Below are 21,064 nucleotides of genomic sequence, written 5' to 3'. Positions count from 1 at the left end.
TCTCCAAGCCATCTCAATAATGTCCTATGGCCTTCTCTTTTAAGAAATTATCTAAACTTTTTTAAACCCTCTAAGCGAACTGATTTTACCACATTCTCTGGCAACGAATTTCGGAGTTTAAATACACATGTGAATACATATATATGTTCTCTGGTTTGTTTTAAACCAGTAGCTTCATTACATGTCCCCTAGTCCTAGTATTTTTGGAAAGAGTGAGCAAGTGATTCGCATCTACCATTTCTACTCTACTCTTCTTTTATAGACCTCTTATCATATCACCTCTGAGCTGTCTCTTCTCCAAGAACTCTAGCCTTTCCTCATAGGGAAGTCATCCCATACCTTTTATCATTTTTGTTGCCTTTCTCTGAACCTTTTCTAACTCCGCTATATCCTTTTTGAGATATGGTGTCCAGATGGTATTCAAGGTGTGTCTGTACCATAGAGCAATATGAGGACATTGTAACATTTTCATCATTGGCATCTTCTTTTTTGTGCAGACATGCTAGAAGCAATTGGAGGGAAAGAGAGAGGGAAGGTGATCACTTCAAATCCCCTGAGTCCCAATCAGGCACAACATCATAGCAGACCTGGAGATAGGCTTTTGTCTTGTTCTTCTTCTGTTTCTAAAAAACTAAAGCCACAACCCCTTGAGAATGAGTGGGGAGAGAGGGGTGGAACCTGGCAAAAAAAATTCTAGTTCACTAGTCTGCTCTGAAGAGACTGTTGCCTATAGATTATGCACGGACCATTTCATTTTTAAAAGTTTGTTAAAAGCCAAGCTGATTGTAGATGCCTATATGTAAAGCCAATACAGTTTAGGATTTGATATAAGTAGTTTCTGTACTGGTTTTGAAATCTGCAAGCAGATATTTTTGACCATCTATGCCATAGCTAGCCTTTTAGCAAGGTTTGATATGCAGTGGATTTAATTGTCTGTAGGGAGTGAGTGGAGTTTATTACTTGATCTTGGAGTGAACAGAAGTTTCTAAATTCTAAAGTTTTTTATTTGTAATTTATGCAATATCAGACCACTATAAGGGAAGTATAGTCAGCTCTGAGTTGTCTTTCTCTGGCTCCATCTGCCAGCAGTGAGGAATAACAAATTTGTCTGGACTGGACTGACATGGATGTTAATGAAATTGCCATTATATAGATATCAATTATGGTCAGAAGCCTAACTGGATATTCAGGGGTAAATTCTCTATTACTGCGTTTATTTTAGGCGTGCTTTAGGCGTCCGTTGTAAGTGAATAATTACGGAGTTAAGGGTCTTAATTAATGTTAATAGGGAAATAAACGACACATAGACGTCCCTAAGAGGTAGTTGACGGACTGACGTCTACAGAAAGCATAGTCCCGTTTCCAGCTCTGGACGTGGGCATTCCGTGGGCGTGCCAAATGGGGACGCTAGATGAGCGCTTCCTGAGCTAGCAACTGCATCTAAATATCGTGTATTATGTAGATGTAAGAAACCCTGGTCTAACTTGGATTTCAATGCCGTTTCAACTATCGTAATTGCGGCTCTTTGTTAGACGCGAGGCAGACGTCCGCTGTGTTTTTTCATCAATAATTCCAATAGTGAGTTTGAATAGGTAATTTTCATCTTTTCTCTGTCCTAATAAATATAATGACAACATAACAATGGAACACATTATATTGCATGGATAACAAACTACATTTCTGCCCAAACAATAATATAATTTACACATGGCTTTTACAACCCCCTTTTTTTCCTCAACAAACAGCACTGCAATCGGCTCTCTTTTGAAAGCAAAGAAAAAACAGCACACATTATCAGCACTTAAAAAGAGAATAAACAGATACACACCTTAACATTCAGCTTCCCTCGTTGCAAAATGGAGGTCTTCAGTTGCACAAAACTGACCTCATTGTGACCTCATCAATCTGCACCTTCAAAGTAGTATGCCACAATTAAAAGATGTGCTGGGTGTAGAACTCACAACCTCTGGATGTTAGGAGCACAGGCTGGCTCCTAACACAAAGAGCTACAGCTGCTTCTACTTAGGTCCATCTCACCACCCTTCCATATCATACTTGACTGAGCTGTCTATGCTCATTAGCAATGAACTCAAATAAGTTTAAGCAAAGGAATGCCTAAAGATTTGGAAGGTTTTTAAGTAGAAAACAAATATCAACTATGTATTAAAGAATTGCAGCACAAATGACGCTGATCGGCAAGGGCAAAAAAACACCACTTTTCCGGGTATGACGCCTAAACGGAACAGATTACTTACAGTCATATATGCATTAGTACAGTGCTTAGAATGAAGATTAGTGTGTGAGAAAAATGGAATTCCACCTCGCATGTATTCAAGCACACTTGGGAATATGGGTTTGGGGCTCAGTGAAAGCAGTGCTTTTAACCATTGAGCTACCACTCTTTTATCTCAGCCTACTATGACATTATAGCTAAACTCATTTTCCCTTAGCACTTCACTAAGATATGATATGACAAGGGAGCCAGAGGCATTGGAGCTGTAGCTCAGTGAGGAAAGGCACTCTCTACCAGGCTTTGAGGGTTCAAATCCCAGCCTGTGTTTTATTTTATTTATTTATTTAGATTTTTATTCCGTCCTCCCAGTAGCTCAGAACGGTCTACAAGTGAACATACACAATGGAGAGTAATTAGACATATAAGAAGTACAATAGGTTTAAGTGTTTGGACATAAGAGATTTACATACCTAATTTAAATACAGGGAGTATACAGCAAATTAAGAGCAGAGTTTAAGAATAAGTAGTTTAGTTTATTTTACTTGTGGCATATCTACCTTCCAGGTGCACTTTGATGATGCTTTCCACTTCTTATAGGAGTTGAATATAACATTACTGTACAACTTTGCTGTGTAGCAGAAAAATAAACTTTTTCCCCTTCCATGCTAAGAATTTGAGTTCAACTCATCTTATATTTCTCCTTTTAAACATGGCATACTTTGTTAGTTTTTATCATGGTAAGGTATACATTTCTGAAATGGTGAAGAAACAATAATATACAACTGTAGTGTTTTGTCTCACTAAACTGCTATAAGCACAAGAAAGCATTACTAGGTCAACACGGTAATGCTCTTGTTCTGAACTCTGACCTCTGAAACTCCCTGGTTCAACTCCCACCTTTGCTCATTTTAATAAGGTCCTAGTTTTTTCCTATTAGCTCTTATAACAGGGTCTACATGGTGGACTTTGCCATTTGTAAGGTGCACATTTCCCTTTCCAGGCAAACCTATTTTCAACTTACCATGGCTCGGACATCCTAAGCATTGTTGAGAGGAAACATTTCCTCTGACAGCAAAATGACATTTGTGGATCGCCTGGTTAATGTGCTCTCATCAATGCTTAGGATGTCCGAGCCATGGTAAGTTGAAAATAGGTTTGCCTGGAAAGGGAAATGTGCACCTTACAAATGGCAAAGTCCACCATGTAGACCCTGTTATAAGAGCTAATAGGAAAAAACTAGGACCTTATTAAAATGAGCAAAGGTGGGAGTCAAACCTGGGAGTTTCAGAGATCAGAGCGCGGAACAAGAGCATTACCGTGTTGAGCTAGAAATGCTTTCTTGTGCTTATAGCAGTTTGGATTTGCTTATACCGCTTCTTATAGGCCGTTAATTCTGCTAAGAGACAAAACACTGCAGTTGTATATTATTGTTTCTTCACCATTTCAGAAATGTATACTTTACCATGATAAAAATTAACAAAGTATGCCATGTTTAAAAGGAGAAATATAAGATGAGTTGAACTCAAATTCTTAGCATGGAAGGGGGAAAAGTTTATTTTTCTGCTACACAGCAAAGTTGTACAGTAATGTTATATTCAACTCCTATAAGAAGTGGAAAGCATCATCAAAGTGCACCTGGAAGGTAGATATGCTACAAGTAAAATATAGGCTGGGATTTGAACCCTCAGAGCCCAGAAGATTGGTAGAGAGTGCCTTTTCTCACTGAGCTACAGCAACTTTTGCTCCAAAGTCTCTGGCTCCCTTGTCATATCATATCTTAGTGAAGTGCTAAGGGAAAAGGAGTTTAGCTATAATGTCATAGTAGGCTGAGGCAAAAGAGTGGTAGCTCAATGGTTAAAAGCGCTACTTTCACTGAGCCCCAAACCCATATTCCCAAGTGTGCTTGAATGCATGTGAGGTGGAGCTCCATTTTTCTCACACGCTAATCTTCATTCTAAGCACTGTACTAATGGATATATGACTGTAAGTAATCTGTTCCATTTAGGCGTCATACCCGGAAAAGTGGTGTTTTTTTGCCCTTACCGATCAGCGTCATTTGTGCTGAAATTCTTTAATACATATTTGATATTTGTTTTCTACTTGAAAACCTTCCAAATCTTTAGGCATTCCTTTGCTTAAACTTATTTGAGTTCATCGCTAATGAGCATAGACAGCTCAGTCAAGTATGATATGTAAGGGTGGTGAGATGGACCTAAGTAGAAGCAGCTGTAGCTCAATGTGTTAGGAGCCAGCCTGTGTTCCTAACATCCAGAGGTTGTGAGTTCTACACCCAGCACATCTTTTAATTGTGGCATACTACTTTGAAGGTGCAGATTGATGAGGTCACAATGAGGTCAGTTTTGTGCAACTGAAGACCTCCATTTTGCAACGAGGGAAGCTGAATGTTAAGGTGTGTATCTGTTTATTCTCTTTTTAAGTGCTGATAATGTGTGCTGTTTTTTCTTTGCTTTCAAAAGAGAGCCGATTGCAGTGCTGTTTGTTGTTCACTTTTGTTTCCTTGCATCCTAACAGTTCTCAGAAGTGGTGGAATTTGCTGTTTCTCCTCAGCATTCTAAAGCCACAGGTGCATGAGATACTTTCATTTACTCCTAACTACAAGCCATTCTAGTAGGAATGTGTTTCTTTTGATGCAATATAGGCATTGGCCAACAGCTATGAGTTAAATCAAACTTCAGAGGGCTTGGAAAGGTGTTGAAGAATGATCCAGTTAGGGGGGATGTTTTTGGTGGGGGAGGGTGTTCAGCATGAGAGAGAACAGGTTGCATTAAATATTAGACAATGGGCTGCACATAATAAAAGCTGAAGCAAAATATTGATATGTAAAGGCAAGGCTAAAGAGTTACCAGGTGTCCTGGCTGAGAAATGAATATAACCTATTTGCTAACCTTACTCAAGACTTGAACCCCCTGATGTATGGAAGATGAAAAGCAATGCTTTAAGGCATAGAGCTATAGAGGTAACTTTGTTTAGAACATAGAGCTTCGTATCAAAGCTTAGAGATGTGAAGGAAATGACTACAACGTCACTACAGCTGTATATTGCAAAACGACATCCAATGCACATCCAATTAGATTTGAATCCTAACGGTTCCTATGATGTCAGACGCTAATTAGGCATGCTTAATATATAGAAAGCTTTGCCACAGCCATTTTTCCTATGTGAGACCCCCTCATGTGAGTTGGTGTTTGTGGTGTTCCGTTTCCTCAATGATGAAACTTTGTGCTATGACTTGCCTGTTCTCCTTTATACTCCCTTCTGCCTTTGACACTCCTCCCCCACCCCCATGATCTGTATTTCTTTAGTTTATGGATTTTTCTGGGTGTTGGTGTGAGGGATTGTTGAGGACTTAGGTTTTGTGTTAAGTGTGGAGGGGAATCAATTGTTAGGGAAAAGAAGGTGCCAGGCCAGGTTACACACAGATGCCCACACTCACCACTCTCCCTGCTTTCATAATGTCATGGTCTGCCCCACCTCCATTTTCCATATCTGCAACTCTCCATGCAAGAAATTCGATTTCCGTTTTGGAGCCATGTTGTAAGGTGAAGCCATCTTTACAGGCTACTTGTAGAACACGTTCAAACACACCCCCATAGGACAGCCAATGAGGTGTGATGGGCATGGTTAGGAAGCGGGCCAAGGAACCGCACCCGAATGGCGCCCAATAGGCATTGAGAAAGTTTTCCCGCCCTACTGACGTCAGACGCTACATAGGCGTGCCTGGGTATAAGAAGGTCCAGGTGAGCAGTGTTTCCTTTCTATTCTGTCCTATTGCTTATGCAGATGTTTGAGACTTTACTCTGTCTTAGTCTTTTACATTTTTTTTTCCTATCTCTGCCTCCCATTTCTCTCTATTCCACAGAGCCATTAACAAGCTACATGTCATTCTAATATGTTGTTTTATCTTTTCTAGAAGCAGCTCAGATAGTAAGTCCAGATGAGAATGATATTTTGTAAGCTACTTAGGTGTCCTTATGATAGAACTAAAGAAACCAACCAGCAAAAACTGACTTCTCTTTATGGGCTTTCATTGTGTGCTATTGTTTATAATAGTTATTTTATTTCTGATATCTCTTACTCTTCATTCCACAGGGCTGACAAAAATGATTGAGAAGACTGATAAAGACCATGCTGGTAGAAATTTTGCTGGTAGAAATATGGATATGTAAGTAAAATGGATGTGTTCATACATCTGAGAGGGTTTACTCATAGAGCTAAAGTTAATTCTTTGTAGAATCAAATTACAGGCAAGTTAAAATCAGGTGAGGAATGGTTCTGTGTACTAACTCATTGATAAGAATAGGTTGGGTGTGTTGGGGGGGGGGGAAACACTGCCATTCAGTGGACATCCAATCAGTGTACATGGTTCAGGTGGAAAACTCCTAATGAGTGCCTAATGGCTGCCATTTTTAATAAGGAGTCTAAAGGTATGTTAGCACCTCTGTTACTTCTAGGTGTGTGTTCTGCCACAACTTCAGTGTTTAATTTTGGAGACAGGTCTTTGTTAACAGTTTCTCTCTATTCTTCATTTCAGGTTAACTCTGCTCATCACCTATGTGTTTGCCAGAGAGAGACCAGACAAGCAGGTCAGCACACCAGCTTGCACCTAGCCAAACAGTTGTAGGTGAGAATGATATATGGTAACCTTTATTTGCTTACTCTACTATTCTTCACTTGAGTCACTCTTCTGATGAGTGAAATAAATGTTTCACACTTCTATTGTTCTCTTCACACAGGTATCCTTGATGACTTTCAGGAACAATAGTAAATTGATAATGTTGGCCTCATAGAACACCATGGCACGCTTTCCTGCTGTTATATGCACACAAACTTTTTGTTTTCAGTTAGTCTATTCCCTCACATGAGTTCTAAACAGTAGCAGTGGAGGATTACAGGTGATATTAACCCACACCATCAGCGAGTTAAGGCTATTGCTTTAACAACTATACCACGGTGACATCTAAGCAGCTCAACATAAATGAGGTTAACACATTGCTTCAGGGAAGGGAGGACAGATATGGACCTTGGGGGGTTGAACCCCCTGTTTGTGAACCTTGTGTAAACCAGCTTCTCATCTTTTCTGTTTTCATGTGTCTTAGACAGGCAACTGCAGTATTGTCAGAAGGAGTTTTGTATTACTGAGAGCAGTGCAGCTGTGAGCATCTTTGTGGTTTCCACACCTGCTTAACCAAAATAGTGCAGCTCAAGAACCAGGAGGATAGATTGAGGTATCTGGCCTTTACTTCCATCACCTTCCGTGAAAGGAAGAAAAACCCACATGTCTCATTTGGATTCTCCTGGTGTGGAGCCAACTCTTACTAGCAGTAACCCTATTCCTTAACAAAAAATCTACCACGGTGACTTATATTCTCTTCCTTATGTAGCCATTTACTTTGGAACAGGGACTGGCTTACTTTGCACATCATAGCTGAGATGTCGTCATCTACCTACAGTTGAATATACCCTTGCATTCACTTGCTTTTTTCCTAGATTCTGCAATGATTTGACATCAGAGTGGCTAGCAGGTAATAGAATGAATGACAGACCCCAATAAAGATTGTCAAACTTTCTATATGTCACCTTGTTGTTATATTGAAAAGGGCCCATTCAGCAGTCCCTCCTGAACCCCTATCTACCTTGGACTCTGTCCACTAAACTGATGATGCTACAAGGTTAAAACCACACAGGCATGTTTAAACTATAAACAATTTTTTTTATTAAAATATAAAACTTTTAAAAACATAAACTTCTTTTAAAAAACTATTTACATATATAACATATAACGCAGGGAAAGAGGGTGGGTGCCCCCCAAGAGCAGCTTGAGCTACCTCGGGGAGGGGGGCGGAAGAGGTGCAGTCATTGAGAGGGTGTATGGCTGCGGCTACCAGCCACAAGAAGGCATGTTCCATCCTCTCCACACACCCTCTCAATACCTGCACCTCCTCCAAGATGGCAGAGTAGGCCTCCATCTCCCTGCCCGCCCCCTCCTGATGCTGGTTGGGCTGCTCCTGGGGGGGAACAGAAAGGAAAGGGGGTGGGATGGGATCAGGAACAGGAAGGGCAAGAGAGTGATGGGAAGGGCTATGGGTGGGGGAAGGGGAAGGTCCAACAGGGGATGGTGGTAGGGGTCCTGGAGGTAGTGGTGGGGCAGGCGGTGGGGGTCCAGGGGGCAGTGGTGGGGCAGGCGGTGGAGGTCCAGGGGGCAGTGGTGGGGCAGGCGGTGTGGGTGGTCGTGAGGGCTCCCAGGGAGAAAAATCCCCCTCCTCCTCTTCTTCCTCCCCTTCTTCCCTCTCCTCCTCTTCCTCCTCCTCCGCTGAGGACCAGGGTGGGGCTCCCTCCATCACCTGTGGTGCCTCCTGAGGGGGTGCCTGTGCTGCTGCTTGACAAGAGGGAAACAGGATCCAGTCAGATATGTCCACAACACTTTTGAACATTACATTCTTTACTACGTTATTTTCTTCAAATGCTAATAACAGGATGCAAAGCACCTACTCCATTGTAAACATCAAAATGTAGCATAAGTAAGTGAGGCAAGTAGAACACCATAAAGCCATTGTGACATGACATCACAATAGCAGCTTTACTGCAGATTTTATGATTAAGAATGGTTTACAGCTACTCAAGCATTTTCATCTATTTATTCTGGTAGGCTGATCACAAAGAAACACACGCTGGACTCATTACTCACCGGCTTCAGCGCACAATTCCTCCCTCATCCCCTCAAGGAAGGCCCGCTCCTGGCGCCTCAGCAGCCAACCCCGTTTCCTGAGATCCTCAACCTGGATAATAGAGAGAGAGAGAGAAAGAACAGAGAGGGAGGGATATGATGAGTGCCATCTAGCACTGTGGCATAACATGTTTACTTAAGTATTGACCTCTATAAGCACATAAAAATGGAGTATGCTGCCCTCCAAGAGCCCCTATCCGCTTTGCTGCCTGCCTCCACCCCCTTCTGCCACATGTTTTACATGAATTTATTCACGTACTCCAGCATTTTCCCCTTTCTGTGCTGGAGGCATCGCTATCTCTCTACTGTACCTGGAACAGTGTGGGGGGGGGGGGGTTGAGGTGACATGGCCAGCATCACAAGGAGGAGTGTGGGATTGAACTCACAACCCCAGGGTGCTGAGGCTGTAGCCTATCAGCACTGCCCCACATTACAGCATGTCCTGGTGAGCTTACAATCATGCAGGAGGGGCAATAAAATAGTTTGGTCAGAAGGAGCAGCGTGGCTTGAAACCCCTGATGTCAGGGTACTGACGCTGTCACTTTAAACGTCATGCCACTATCTCCCTAGACCAGCAGATTGATACAGGAAAGGTGAAGATATTTGAAATGACATAGCAGCACTTTAATATATTTGTTTTCCTTTGGCAAAGTTGATTTCAAGATGTTTCTATTACAAATGCGAAGCTTGTGACCCAAAAATTAGTTGTGTGCATGTTGTGAATGGAATAGATGCCTTCTAGGAGCTGAATTTGTCATTTGAAATCCTACTACTGCTCCTTTGGGATGTGCTTTAATTTCAGTATTCAATGTAAAAGATTTATTATGCACAATTGTAGTTTTAAAAAGGAATCACAAAAAACATGACCAATTTGATCGAGACAGGTTTCCATCATAATTACTTTTTACATGATTAATTGTGAGGGCCTGACTTGGAATACTTACTTCCCTGGGACAGGAGGCTCTACGATTGTACCGCTGGGTCAGGCGGGTCCATGAGTCCCTGAATTGCAGGTATGACCTGCAATGGCCAGGCACTACAAAATAGTGGTACTCCCGAAAGAGAAACAGCCTGGCCAGCAGCCTGGAGTCCTGGGTGGAAAAGTTTGGCTGTCTTCTGGCAGCCATTTTATGAGAAATAACTGCGTATGAAGAACGGGCGATTCTATGATGTCACAACGCAAAAAAACACGATGATGTTTTTGTGCCGCTTGGGCGTGCATGCAGTGGCCGCTCCGCGCTACATCAACACTGTTGATTACACCCTAAAGCACGCCGATATTGCTGTTATACAAAAAAGTATAGCACAACGCTTAGAAGCTTACCATGTAAACCTAATGAAACTTCACCTCCCCCAAACACAATGACAAGTTATAAATTAAATACATGAAGATTGGGAAGTGAGGTTCACATGCTTAGCTATGCATGTTTGGGTGGGTGGAAAAAAAAAGTATTATGTCTTTGGTAATCTTAGTCAGGACTTGAACCCCTGACCTTTGAAAGATACATGCAGTGCTTTTTAGCACTGAGCTATGTTGGGGACTTGGGAATGGGAGTCTCCAGAAATGGCTTTAGGTACAAGCTTTGACAAGGGGTAATCATTGCAAGTATCTACAGGTGTATTTGATCTGAGAACACCCAATGAACGTCCAAAATGATTTCAAAATTCTAACGGCTTCTATGACGTCAGATGCTACTTTATGGTTAGGGTTAGGGCTACAGTTAAGTAGCTCGGTAGCTCAGTGAGTAAACATGCTGTACCAATCATCCATAGGTTGTGAGTTCAACTCCCAGCTTGTCTTTTACTTGATTATAACATGAGGGGTTTATGCTGCAGGAGTGTGTTGTTGGGGTGTTGCAGGGGTGTCTAGGATGACAGAGAATAGTCACTTGCATTTTCAACAATGCATTTGAATTTCTTAAGATGAAACCTTAGTGAGCTGGGGGAGGAAGGTCACCGCAGCCTCGCGCCTCAGATGAAAAGGTTAATTTTTGAGGGACTGTGTAAGCTGATCTGGGACAGTCTTCAGCGACTCGGAGCCCTCCTCCCGGCTGGGCAGAAGGAGGAGGCTTTGGCGGTGGTGGTTTTGGTGGTGAGTGAGGGCGGGAGGGGGAGTCGCCTGGCTGCTGCATCTGCACTCCTGCTGGCCACAGACCTACTGATCACAGAGCAGAGATCACAGAAGCACGCAGGTATGTGCGCATGCGCGGCTAGGGTTTTATTATATAGGATATACACCTATCGCATCTCATTTTCATCACAAACACATTAGCGAGACTATACACAATACATTACAAAGTTGAGCTTGGGTTTGATAAAATAAACAGCATAATTTTGACTCTGTATTACATTTATTGAACCATACTTAAGAATATGGGTGTTGCATCCGTGACAACGATGCTTTACACCATTGAGCTACCAGTCTTTTGCCTCAACTAACTGTGATATGATAGCTAAGTAGAGTATACTTTAGCACATCACTAAGGTATGCTATGACAGGGAACCAGAGACACAGGTGTAGGTCAGTGAGTAAAAGCACTATATCGATCATCTGTAGGTTGTGAGTTCAGCTCCCGGCTTGTCTTTTACTTGTGGCATATCTACCTTCCAGGTGCACCTTGATGATGTCCCAATGAGGTCAGCATTGTGCTGCTTGCTACTTCCTCTTCCTGTGAACTAGAAGCCACATTCAGGTCTAATCTGTGTTTTGATTCTGTTTCTAAGTTGGGCCAGTGTAAGTTATGGGATTTACCTTTGTTCTGAAGAATGAGCTGATTGTTGCAATGTTTTAAGACCAGGAGAGTGTTCTTTCAAGCAAGATATCACTTCTAAACTATCCTCTCTGAAATAATGTCTCTGGGAAATCGAGAGAAAGCTTATTGGATGACTTAGGGTGCCTTTCCTGCCAGTCTTTGTGGAACTTAAACGAAGTTTATATGGTGTTCAAAGCCTATCCTTTCCACTTCTAATAGGTGAGTATGACATTTCTGTACAGCTTTCTGTGTAGCATACATCTACCGGTTCCCACCTTCCATGCTGATAATGTAAGTTCAACACCCACTCGGTACGTTTCATCTTCTAGTTCTCCTTTGAAACATAACATATTTTTTTTCCTTGTATTAATGGTAAACTGTACAATTCTGATATCCTAGAGGAAAAAGATACAACACAGCAGTGTTCTCTGTCTGCCATTCCCTACCTCACTGATATTGCTAGATCAACTAATATATAGTTTACAAAATGGTATACTGTGTTTTAGTTATCTTTTTCATCATCCTATACTTACAATGCTGAATGAGTGATAATAAAGAGTATAAATAAAGTATAATTAAAAAAACAAACAAACAAAACCGTACCCACGTCTATCACGGGTCCATTGGAGACGTCTTAATGACGTTTCAGAAACCTGCGTCTATTTTGCGCGAAGAGGTTGTAGGGACATCTACCGCATGCCTAAGTACCGTTTGATTGGCACTTGCGTTTGCCGGATGTCTAAAACACGCCTAAGTTAGACGTACTAACAGAGAATTTACCCCTCAGTGTTTATATCTAGATGGCATCCAGTACTGAATATTTGAGAATATGTTTAAAGTCCTGTGGTGCCTCAAGATTAATGTATATTGTGACAAATCCAAGTCTGTTCTGGGTTTTGTCCCATAGATAGGGAGAAAATACACTGAACCCCGTTGTAAGAGGGCCCATCAAGTAGAATCCCAGGCTACAGAATTAGCTGACTATTGCTTATACAGAGAGTTGGCATCAGGTGAGGCATGGCAGGAAAAGTACAGGCAGGAAAGCTTTACTCAGTTTACACTTGTCCCTGCCACTGCTAGAGGATTACTACCTTTCCAGCAGCCTGTCCCTGTAAGAGCCAGGGCTAGAAAGAAACCTGTATATAATCAAACGGAGCAAGCTAGTGTGTGGAAAGCCCTTCCCCCAGCCAGGCTCAGGGAGAGTGGCTCTCCACAGCTTAAAATGAGTCCCTTCAGAGTAGGAAGGGGAGAGAGGCAAACGGGAGAAAAACAAACAAAACAGAAGCAAGCTGAAGCTGATGAGAGCCAGGAAGAGAGTGGAATGTACTGCCACTTGCTCAGGTGTGAATCCAAACTTTCCAAATTCAAATCAATGCTCAAAACCTCTCTCTTTAAAGAAGCATATGAGATGTAGACCTTGAACTTAACCTCTACATCACAGCTTGACCTTTTGTCTTTTCCTTCTCTACCTTTTTATTTTAGCAATGTAACCCTTCCATTTTCCATCTTGTGTGTGTTGTAGTTGTTCATGAGATTTCTCTATCTATGTTATCAACATGAGCTTATGTTCTGCCCACGTATTTATCTAACAAGGGTATGTAGAAGTCACCTCCACAAAAGCATCAGAGTAATAAAATTCTTTATTGCATAAACATCAGATAATACCAAATAATGCAGATAGACATCAGAGAATATATAAGAAATAGACAGAAAATGGAATATCTATATACATCAAATAGAATACTTCACCATGTCTGGCACGCCCTCTTCCAATACTGATTGGGAATCTGATTGATCATGGGAAAGGACACAGTCTCAAGGGAAAGGACCCAGTACGCCCAGTGCTGCAGCAGGATTCCAAATCCAGTCTGTGACTCAGTCTTTTATAGCACAGAAAGTGCTGAATTTCTCACACACACAGACACTGCTGTTTCTGCAGTAACAACAGATGTCCCCCTTATCTCCTAACTCTCACAGATGGAATGAGCTCAGGCCCTTCCTAATTACAGTACCATTGGAAACCTTCCTCGGCCCTTCCTGGTAAGACATGAAACAGTATAAGATATATGACACAAGCTGATAACAGGCTGCCTAATTAAAAAGCAAGGATTGCAACTGAAAAAGCAAGCAGACATGAAGATTCACACATAATAGCCAAAATGACTACTTGCCATGCCCTGGCCAGCCATGGGCATAACAGCTTACCACTAACTTGTGCTGTTTTAGCACAGTTACCATTTTACGCAATCAGGCCTAATTACTCTAACTAGGGTTAACAGTAAAATAACACATCTTAACAATAGCCCATGTTGATAAGTTCCCCCTTAAAGAAACTAGAAATATCTCTAGAAATGGAAATCACTGATATATGTAATAAAAGTGAGACATCACTGATGAGGTTGGCTCTTATTGGTGGAATGAGGTATGACATCATAAGAACATAAGAACATAAGCAGTGCCTCTGCCGGGTCAGACCACAGGTCCATCCCGCCCAGCAGTCCGCCCCCGCGGCAGCCCAACAGGTCATGACCTGCCTGAATCACCAGAAGGGGCCCCTTGCCCCTAGGTATCTCATCTAAGTCCTATCTTCCCATCAAAGTCCTAACCCTCCGGCCATTCACCTACAAGACCTGGTGAGCTGTCTATACTTATGCAACACCCCAGCACCTCCCTCAGTACCCCACGATCCCCTTTTCCCTCAGGAATCCGTCCAATCCTGTTTGAATCCTGTACTGTACTCTGCCGGATCACTTCCTCCGGGAGCGCATTCCATGTGTCCACGACCTTTGGGTGAAGAAAAACTTCCTTGCATTTGATTTGAACCTATCCCCCTTCAGTTTCTCTGAGTGTCCCCTCGTACCGCCGTCCCTTTTAGTCTGAAGAACCTGTCCCTGTCCCACCTTCTCTATGCCCTAAGTAATTTTGAAGGTCTCTATCAATCCCCCCTGAGCCTCCTCTTCTCCAGAGAGAAGAGCCCCCAGTTTACCAGACCACTCGGCGTATGGGCAGTTTTCCAGCCCTCTTACCAGTTTCGTTGCCCTCCTATGGACTTTCTCAAGAACTGCCATGTCCTTCTAGGTGCAGTGACCAATATTGAACGCAGTATTCCAGATGTGGGCGCACCATCGCTCGCATACAGCGGCATGATGACTTCCCACAGTCCTGGATGTTATCCCCTCTTGATGATGCCGCAGCATCCTGTTGGCTTTCTTCGAGGCTGCTGCACACTGTGCGGATGGTTTCATGATGGATCCACTAGCACACCCAAGTCTCTCTCAAGTCCAGTGTCTCCCAGCCGTCCCCCTCCCATTTTGTACTCGAACAACGGGTTCTTTTTCCCTATGTGCATGACCTTGCATTTGTCTACGTTAAAGCGCATTTGCCATTTGTTTGCCCAGTCCTCCAGCTTATCAAGGTCCCTTTGCAAATCCTCACACTCTTCCCTGGTCCTAACTCTGGCGCAGAGTTTGGTATCGTCTGCAAATTTTATAACCTCACACTTTGCCTCCGTTTCCAGGTCATTGATAAATATGTTGAAGAGTAGCGGTCCCAGCACCGATCTCTTGGCACACCGCTCGTGACTCCCCTCCAGTCAGAATATTGGCCCTTTACTCCGACCCTCTGTAGTCTACCTGACAACCAGTGCTTGATCCATCTGTGTACATCCCCGCCCACCCCGTGGTTCCACAGCTTCCTAAGCAGCCTTTCATGTGGCACCTTGTCAAAGGCCTTTTGAAAGTCGAGGTAAATGATGTCTATGGGTTCCCCTTTGTCCATATGACTGCTTATTCCCTCAAAGAAGTACAGAAGGTTTGTCAGGCACGACCTTCCCTTGCAGAATCCGTGCTGGCTTGTCCGTAGTAGGCCATTTTTCTCAATGTGCTCGCAAATGCTGTCCTTGATCATTGTTTCCACCATCTTCCCTATAACTGAAGTCAGGCTCACCGGCCTGTAGTTCCCGGGGTCACCTCTCGATCCCTTCTTAAAGATAGGTGTGACATTCGCCAATTTCCAGTCCTCTGGTATCTCTCCAGTATGTCAGCTATGATTCTGAAACCCTTTGTTACTCTGTTCACACTAAGGGAGAAATTAATCAATGTGGGCTACTATTAAGATGTGTTATTTTTACCTCTAACTCATGATATTTTACCGCAGGTCATGTTTTATGCAATGAGGCCTAGTTACTATTAAAATAACTCATTTTAATTGTAGCCCGTGTTGATAACTTCCCCCTCTATTATCATTTGAAGCTTTCAGTACTTCTTTCTTAGCCTGTTCTTTCAACATCTAACCACACTGGGCAACTCTATAAACCAGGCACTTAGATTCACATGCATTAAAATACATACTGATGACCATTATGTACTTGTTTAAATATCCAAATAGTATTGAAGGCGGTTAAAGTTAAAGAGTTTTTTAAATAAGTATAAGATATAAAAAATCTATATAGCAAGCTTATATAAACAGATCAAAAATATTACAGCAGTATTTTTGTATGACATCAGAACTAACAGTTGTTGGACCGGAATAGCTGTATGCTAAACCAAGATAATATCCAAGATAATCTCAATTACAAAGAACAATTGTGGATTTTTAAATTTAATTCTGTTGAACCATTCGGTTTAAACAAGGAAGTAGAGTGGATGACGTTGGTCTGATCTTCTCATTTGCTCTTTAAGTCATATGAACCCGGTGGTGTTCAGCTGTTTTAAGAACGCCGCAGCCATTTTCAAAAGTTAGTTTGAGCCTTAACAAACATTAGAAAGGAAAAAGGGTGATTTTCTCTATCCTATCCCTATCCCAGCTGACAGATCCTGGACCACCTTTGAGCGCGTATCTGAATCCCTGGTCCTCAATCTCTGCCTCAAACTGAAATCCTGTAATTGATCCTTGGACCCATTCCACTCCTACCTATATGAGAACATTCCCACTCAGGCTATTTCTTCTATCACCATTCTCATAAATTCCGCCCTTCAGTCTGGCCATTTCTTTCCAGAAATGGGTCGTATCGCCTTGACCCCACTACTGAAAAAATCTGACCTTGACCCATCCAGCTATCGCCCAATTGCAAATATCCCTCTTCTAACCAAGATACTAGAGTCCATCATTTTTTCCCAACTATCATCATACTTAGAGAGATTCTCTATTCTTTTACCCTATCAATATGGCTTTCGTCCTAACTTCAGCACCGAATCCCTACTGTCTTCCCTGATTTTAAGGGTTCAACAACTTCACTCTCAAAACAAGTTTGCCGTCCTCCTACAATTTGACCTTTCCACTGCTTTTGACATTGTTCACCATGATATTCTTGTTTACCAACTCTCTGAGATAGGTATCAACTCCACAGTCCTAGGTTGGTTCTCTAAATTCCTCCGCTCTCGTTCTTACATTGTTAACATGAATGGCACCTCATACTCCCCCTGGAAACCGAATTGTGGAGTCCTGCAAGGCTCTCCACTATCCCCTATCCTTTTCAACATCTATATGTCCTCCCTAAAACTCCTCCACCTATCCCCCCTTGAAACAATTTACACTTATGCAGACGACATCCTCGTCCTCCTCGAGACCGATTCGACCCTCACTGACCTGTCTAAGAACATATCCTCTTGTATAATGAACCTACAATCCTGGGCCCACATAGTGCAAATGAAATTGAATGAGTCCAAAACAAGACTTCTTTGGCTCGGTCCAAAACTAGATCACCTACCCACCTCCATCCCACTACATTCTGGCTCCTCTCTGCAGCTTGAGTTCTCGAGCAAGGTCTTGGGCATCATCATTGATTCCACATTGTCCTTCAATGACCACCTCCAATCCTTGGTAAAAAAAATGCTTTTTCAGCCTTCACATGCTGAGGAAAGTTAGATCTTGCTTCCATCAAAAACATTTTACCCTCCTTGTCCAATCCATTATTCTCTCCAGATTGGACTATTGCAACTCTATCTACTTAAGCCTAACTAAGAAAAACCTCCACAGACTCCAACGGATTCAGAATGCCGCGGCCAAGCTCATCTTTGCTAAAAATAAATTTGACCATATATTCCCACTCCTGGACAAGCTCCACTGGCTTCTGATAATTGCCAGGGTCCACTATAAATGCGCCTGTTTAGCTTTCAAAATCCTATATGGTATCCTCCCTCCCTTTATCCCTCTTTCTTGGAATTCCTCAAACCCTAATACCACCAGATCCTCCCACAAATTAAAAACTATCCTTCCCCTCACTAAAAGGCATTTCCCACACAGGAAAGCTAGGGACCTCCCTCCACTTCAAAATCACTGAGCTTTGGAACAACCTTATCTCCCCTCTTCGGAAGTTTTCCGCAAACATCTGAAAACCTGGCTTTTCTCAAAAAATGTAAGTCTCCCTCCAACTTAGGAATCAAGGAAACTCTTATATCTTGGCATCCCAAGTCCCCTAAATTTTCTTCACACTTCTACCTCTAACCCTCTGTTGTAGTTCCTTCCTATTTCTCCTACTGTAAACCGCGTCGAGCTCTACGAACGTGGAGATGATGCGGTATACAAACCTAAGGATTAGATTAGATTAGATATAGAGATTGTTGGACTGAAAAATGTATTTATCTTTTTAGCTCATGCAATCTGCTTCTGATAAAGCCTTGTTTACCTTAGCCGTGGTTAAATAAAATTTTTAATGTTCTTAGGGGAGAGAGCCTCGAAACAGCCCTGGTGGCGAAACATGACCGTGTCGGCTTGTTTATTCCCTCCCCAATGCAACCACAAAAGCTAAGTTTGCTGATTTCTAAAATAATACCTTGAAGATAAAAACATTTAAAGATATTTATTGAAGATATGATGCAGTTTTATGCATGGTTTTGCACTTTCACTACTATCTAAAAAAAATTTAAAAAGCAGGACTACTGATAAGACCAGCTATTCTGGTCCAACAACATAAGAACATAAGAATTGCCGCTGCTAGGTCAGACCAGTGGTCCATCGTACCCAGAAGTCTGCTCATGCTACGGCTCCCAGGTCAAAGACCAGTACTCTAAAATGAGTCCAGCCTCACCTGTGTATGTCCCAGTTTAGCAGGAAGTGGAGATTGTATGCTTTACAGAGACATGGTTACGAATTGAGGAAGAAGCCTATTTATTTCAGGCACTTCCTTCAGACTTTGAACTTTTTTCTCATTCAAGATCTGATAAGAGAGGAAGAGGGATAGCCATAAGCTATAAATCCTCTTTACAACTGTTTGAACTTAAATCAGTGTCTTTCCTATAAAAGGAACTATTATTGGTTCAGATCAGGAGGAAGTGCTCAACCTATTTGGCAGTGTTTTACTGATCCCCATGATTACCAGTGAAACCTTGGAATAATATATATCAGACTAAAGCAGATTTAATGGTATGATATTCTAGGCTATTAATAGTAGGAGACTTTAATGCTCTGATTGACATGGTAAATGAATATAGAACTAGATTGTTCTTATCTTATCAATGGGTTAATGTGGCAACTCATCAAAACGGACATACATTAGATTTCCCCCCCTCTTTTATGAAACTGCGATAGCAGTTTCTAGCGCAGAGAGCTGTGCTGAATGGCCCACCCTGCTTTGGACGCTCATAGCAACTCTATGAGCGTTAGAAGCAGTGAAGGCTATTCAGCATGGCTCCTCTGTACTAGAAAATGCTATCACAATTTCATAAAGGAGGCCTTAGTGTTAACTTCTGATAATTTTGGTAATGCGAATTTGGTGAGGATAGAGAATGAACCTCTTTCCATGGAGTGATCATTATGCAGTCAGTTGGAATAAAATGTTGGGTAATCAAGTTGATAAGAATAAGATAAGATATTGTAGGTCATTGCATTCTATTCAATTAAATGAGATATCCCATTTTTTCCTTAAGTTTCCCTCAGATTTTCTGGAAGCTATATTAGAGGATCAGGTAGATATTTGGAATAAGGTTTTACAGGAAGTATTAGATGAACTAGCACCTCTGAGAGAAAGAAAAACAAAGATGCAAAAATAAATGGTTTCATAAGGGATCACGGTTACTTAGGAGACAGTTAAGAAGGGCAGAAAGAATGTGGAAAAAGAAAATAACTAGCTCAGCTTTAGGTCAGTATAAGAATATCCAAAGCATTTTTAATAGGGAGATAAAGAAAACCAAAAAGATTATTTTATACGGAAAATAAAAGATGCAAGAATTCCAACTAAACAACTATTTTCAATAGAATCAGCTTTAAAAAAGGGGGAATCTAATAATAGAACTAGAATAATGCCAGAGGCAGATGTGCTAGCTGATTTTTTTCTCTCAAAAATTTTACTTTTACAGTCAAGAGGAAAAAATGGAACATCAAATAATGTTGAGTTAGATAGGGATGGCTATCATGCTCTAGACGTGGACTATTTGCTTTGGATTTAAATATGGTACATAACAGTTTAAATAAGGGTGAGGTCCCAGTATGCTGGAAAAATGCTAGTTATAGGCCAGTTTCAAATCTTTGCTTTTTAGCAAAACTGACAGAGCGGATAGTTTTAGAGCAGTTGGTCTCTTATATCGAGTCAACAAAGGTTCTAATTTCAAGACAGGCAGGATTTAGCAGGTTTCCTTAGTGAAGTTCACTCTATCTTGGATCATGGGAACTTTGCTATGGTAATATCTTTAGATCTGAGCTCAGCATTTGATCTAGTTGACCATGAAATTCTGTTGAGATTACTCCATGAGATAAATTTAATAGGAGTGGTTTGGGATTGGTTTGCAGCATTTCTCCGGGGATTGTACTTTTAGTGTAGTTATGGGTGGGTAAATATCCAGTGATAGATTATTAGACTGTGGGGTACCACAAGGCTCAGCCCTTTCACCTATTCTGTTTAATATATTTTTGAGTCCTTTTGCAGGACAAATTCAGGAATTAGGAATCAGTACATATATCTATGCAGATGATATTTTGTTGGTATATGATTTATCCCCTTCAACATTGGATCTGAGCCAATACTTTGGATAGAATAGAAGAATGATTGGGGGACCATGGACTAGTATTGAATATGTCAAAAACAGTAGCATGTTGTATTTCCGTTGACAAGAGAACACCATAACTAGATCTTTCACTACACCATCAGCATATAGAGATAGTAGATAGTTTTAAGTATTTGGGAATTATAATTGACTGTCATTTGAATTTTGAGAAGCAGGTTGCATCTATAGTTGTGAAAGGATTTGGGGCATTAAGACAACTTAGAGCTATTCCAGATTTCCTGGATGAGAAACCGTTACATACTTTAATCCATGTTTTTGTTCTTTCTAAATTGGATTATGGCAACTTCGTATATGTGGGAATAACAGTTGGGCAACTGAAACATTTACAAAATGT

The sequence above is a fragment of the Geotrypetes seraphini genome, chromosome 12 (assembly GCF_902459505.1).
Source record: "Geotrypetes seraphini chromosome 12, aGeoSer1.1, whole genome shotgun sequence".
NCBI lineage: Eukaryota > Metazoa > Chordata > Amphibia > Gymnophiona > Dermophiidae > Geotrypetes > Geotrypetes seraphini.
The sequence above is the reverse complement of the archived record's forward strand: the minus strand, read 5'-3'. Positions refer to the sequence as shown.